The 5,000-nt window shown below is 39.9% G+C and overlaps 1 protein-coding gene across 1 annotated transcript in view; it reads right to left on the bottom strand.

The window, feature by feature from the left end:
* The window catches only part of LOC308162542 (voltage-gated inwardly rectifying potassium channel KCNH3-like), a gene marked incomplete at its 3' end in the record, with an annotated part of 59,588 nt that overhangs the window by 12,470 nt on the left and 42,118 nt on the right, over nt 1-5,000 (bottom strand). The gene's annotated exons all lie outside the window — the stretch shown is intronic.

Here is a 5,000-nt window from a genome sequence, read left to right as displayed (position 1 = left end):
ATGATCAGCAGTTATTGAGAAGGGCTATGGCTTTGGGGAAGAAACTGTTCAAGTGGCGTGATGTTTTTGTCCTGGTGGCCCTGTAGCGCTGTCCAGAAGGGAGTAATGCAAACAAGCTGTGGGCTGGATGTGATGTGTGGGGTCAGCCACAATCTTGCGTGCTCTCTTCAGTGATCTGGAGCTATGGAGGTCTGTGATGGGAGGCAGGGGGCAGCCGATGATCCGCTCAGCTGTCCGTACGACTCTCTGTAGCTTGGCCTTGGATCGGGCAGACGCAGAGTCGTACCAGACATTGACGGAGGATGTTAGGATGCTTTCTATGACGGCCCTGTAGAACTGGACCAGGATGTGACGACTGATGTGGAGTCTCTTCAGCTGACGGAGGAAGAACAAGCGCTGCTGGCCTTTACTTAACTAAATGGGTGATGTTGTGATGTTGTGATGTTGTTGTCCCATTTTAGTTTGTTGGAGATGGTAGTGCCCAGAAACTTGAATTCATCCATTATTGTGACAGGGGAGTTATTGATGACCAGTGGAGAGTGGGTTGGGGCCTTTTTCCGGAAGTCCATAATCACCTCCACTGTCTTGGTGTTGTTGAGTTCCAGGTTATTGGCTGCAGACGAGGACACCAGGCGGCAGACCTCCCTCCGGTAGGCAGTCTCGTCATTGTCAGTGACAAAACAACAAAGACTTAAAAACAACCATCAATTAAAAATACGCCAGTTTAAAAAGGTGGGTTTTCAGGCAGGATTTGAAAGTGGAAAGAGAATCAGTGTTGCGGATGTCTTGTGGGAGAGAGTTCCAGAGACGGGGGGCAGAGTGACTGAAGGCTATAGACCCCATAGTGGTCAGGCGGGCAGAAGGTATAGTGAGTTGAAAGGTAGAAGGTATAGTGAGTTGAAAGTCAGAAGGTATAGTGAGTTGAAGGTCAGAAGGTATAGTGAGTTGAAAGGCAGAAGGTATAGTGAGTTGAAAGGCAGAAGGTATAGTGAGTTGAAAGGCAGAAGGTATAGTGAGTTGAAAGGCAGAAGGTATAGTGAGTTGAAAGGCAGCGGAGGATCGGAGAGTGTGAGAGGGAGTGTAGGTGTGAAGGAGTTCAGAGAGATATGGGGGTGCAAGATTGTGAAGGGCCTTGAAAGTGAGGAGCAGAATTTTGAAGTCGATGCAGCATTTAACGGGAAGCCAATGGAGTTGTTGAAGAACCGGAGTGATATGATCTATGGAAGGGGTTCTGGCTATGATACGGGCAGCTGAGTTTTGGACCAGTTGGAGCTTACGCAGAGATTTGTGAGGAAGACCAGAGAGGATGGAGTTGCAATAATCAATACATTTACATTTACATTTACATTTTTGGCATTTAGCAGACGCCTTATTCCAAAGTGACTTACAATCAATACATTTGACTAAGCAAGTGAATCATCAATCCACCAGTCGTAGCAGGAAGAATAGTCCAGCTCAGGCCCGGGGCCATTGGCAGTCTGTTTTATTTTTATTTTTATATAGACACTGGAGAAACAGAGAAACAGTACAAGGGGGACAATAGAAGTTTTAGGGGACACAGTAAAGGGGAAAAGCGGGTGTCTTCAGGAGACGCAGTGCTGGGGGCAGTAGAAGTCTCAGGAGCAGTTAAGGTGTAACCTGAAGCTATTACAATACGGGATGTGACGAGGGCGTGGACGAGAATAGCGGTGCTTTCGGGTGTGAGTGACGGGCGGAGACGGTTAATATTGCGGAGGTGGAAGTAGGCAGACCGAGTAATGTTGTTAATGTGAGCTTCAAAAGATAGGGTGCTGTCGAGGATGACAGCCAGACTCTTAACTTGGGAGGAGGGGGGGGACTGTGGAGTTGTCAATGGTAAGGGAGAATTTGTCAGTTTTGGCCAGAGTGGATTTGGAGCCTCTTGAAGAACCTCCGTTTTATCACTGTTCAGTTTGAGTCAAATTGGATGAAAAGCAGGATTTCATTTCCAGGAAGTGGGGGGAGACTATGATGCTATGAGCAGACGAGCTCAGAAACTCTACACCTGTTAAGTTCAGAATAGATTTCAAGATCCTTCTGCTTGTTTATGAAGCTCTCACTGGAACAGCAGCACCAGAATATCTGAAAGACCTTTTGCTAGCATATCAGCCCAATAGAGCTCTCAGGTCTTCTGACGCTGGTTTTCTCTGTGTACCACATGTACAAAAAATGTACTTTTTAATATTGCCTTTAAATGACTAAATAATAAAATAATGATTATATAATGATTGGAGTGGAAGTGGGTTTGGAGTGGAAGTGGGTTTGGTGGAGAGATAGAGCTGGGTGTCATCCGCATGACAGTGAAATTGGATACCGTATTTTCCCAGTCCCACGCAGTCCCTCTCTTATATTTTTAGTGGATAGAGATAGTGAAGAAAGACAGTAAAGTAAGGAGGGCTGGCTCTAACCCATGCTGACATGGGCATGTGTGTGCACTATAGGCCGTGGGGCTAGACCACAGGATTACCTTAGGCCACGAGGATACTATGATACTATGATACTATGATACTATGATGCTATGATGCTATGATACTATGATACTATGATACTATGATGCTATGATACTATGATGCTATGATACTATGATGCTATGATGCTATGATGCTATAATACTATGATACTATGATGCTATGATGCTATGATGCTATGATACTATGATGCTATGATACTATGATACTATGATACTATGATGCTATGATACTATGATGCTATGATACTATGATGCTATGATACTATGATGCTATGATACTATGATACTATGATGCTATGATGCTATGATACTATGATGCTATGATACTATGATACTATGATACTATGATACTATGATACTATGATGCTATGATGCTATGATACTATGATACTATGATGCTATGATACTATGATGCTATGATGCTATGATACTATGATGCTATGATACTATGATACTATGATGCTATGATACTATGATGCTATGATGCTATGATACTATGATGCTATGATACTATGATGCTATGATACTATGATGCTATGATGCTATGATACTATGATGCTATGATACTATGATGCTATGATACTATGATGCTATGATGCTATGATACTATGATACTATGATGCTATGATGCTATGATGCTATGATGCTATGATGCTATGATGCTATGATACTATGATACTATGATACTATGATACTATGATGCTATGATACTATGATGCTATGATACTATGATGCTATGATGCTATGATACTATGATGCTATGATGCTATGATACTATGATACTATGATACTATGATGCTATAATACTATGATGCTATGATGCTATAATACTATGATGCTATGATGCTATGATACTATGATACTATGATGCTATGATGCTATGATACTATGATGCTATGATGCTATAATACTATGATGCTATGATACTATGATGCTATAATACTATGATGCTATGATGCTATGATACTATGATGCTATGATACTATGATACTATGATACTATGATGCTATGATACTATGATGCTATGATACTATGATGCTATGATACTATGATACTATGATACTATGATGCTATGATACTATGATGCTATGATGCTATAATACTATGATGCTATAATACTATGATGCTATAATACTATGATGCTATGATGCTATGATGCTATGATACTATAATACTATGATGCTATGATGCTATGATGCTATGATGCTATGATACTATGATACTATGATGCTATGATACTATGATGCTATGATACTATGATGCTATAATACTATGATGCTATGATGCTATGATACTATAATACTATGATGATATGATGCTATGATGCTATGATACTATAATACTATGATGCTATGATGCTATGATGCTATGATACTATGATACTATGATACTATGATGCTATAATACTATGATGCTTTGATGCTATGATGCTATGATGCTATGATACTATGATGCTATGATACTATGATGCTATGATGCTATGATGCTATGATGCTTTGATGCTATGATACTATGATGCTATGATACTATGATACTATGATGCTATGATACTATGATGCTATGATACTATGATACTATGATGCTATGATGCTATGATACTATGATGCTATGATACTATGATGCTATGATACTATGATGCTTTGATACTATGATGCTATGATGCTATGATGCTATGATACTATGATGCTATGATACTATGATGCTATTATGCTATGATACTATGATGCTTTGATGCTATGATGCTATGATGCTATGATACTATGATGCTATGATACTATGATGCTTTGATGCTATGATACTATGATACTATGATACTATGATGCTATGATGCTATGATGCTATGATACTATGATGCTATGATGCTATGATACTATGATGCTTTGATGCTATGATACTATGATGCTATGATGCTATGATACTATGATACTATGATGCTATGATACTATGATACTATGATACTATGATACTATGATACTATGACGCTATGATACTATGATGCTATGATACTATAATGCTATGATGTTCTGTGTACCACATGTACAAAAGAAGAGATTTGGTGAGGCTGCATTCTCATTTTATGCACCCAGATTGTGGAATGCACTGCCAGTTTACATTAGGGATGCAACCTCAGCAAATATGTTCAAGTCTAGACTAAACACCCATCTTTTTAATATTGCCTTTAAATGACTAAATAATAAAATGATGATTACATAATGATTGGAGCACTTTGAGCTGCAACGTTTGCATGAAAAGCGCTATACAAATAAAGCTATTATTATTATTATTATTATTATTATGAGACTATGGTACTACGAGGCTTGTGATGCCATAGGGGCTTGTGACGTCATAGGGGCCTTGTGACGTCATAGGGGCCTTGTGACATCATAGGGGGGCTAGTGACATCCTAGGGGGGCTTGTGACTTCATAGGGGGGCTAGTGATGTCATAGGGGGCTCTCTATCACATCATGGAGAGGCCTCCCACCCACCCATCTCACAAGGCTTCCCCCTTTC

Source organism: Nansenia antarctica (assembly GCF_963989245.1).
Source record: "Nansenia antarctica genome assembly, chromosome: 7".
Taxonomy (NCBI): domain Eukaryota; kingdom Metazoa; phylum Chordata; class Actinopteri; order Argentiniformes; family Microstomatidae; genus Nansenia; species Nansenia antarctica.
The sequence above is the reverse complement of the archived record's forward strand: the minus strand, read 5'-3'. Positions and strand labels throughout refer to the sequence as shown.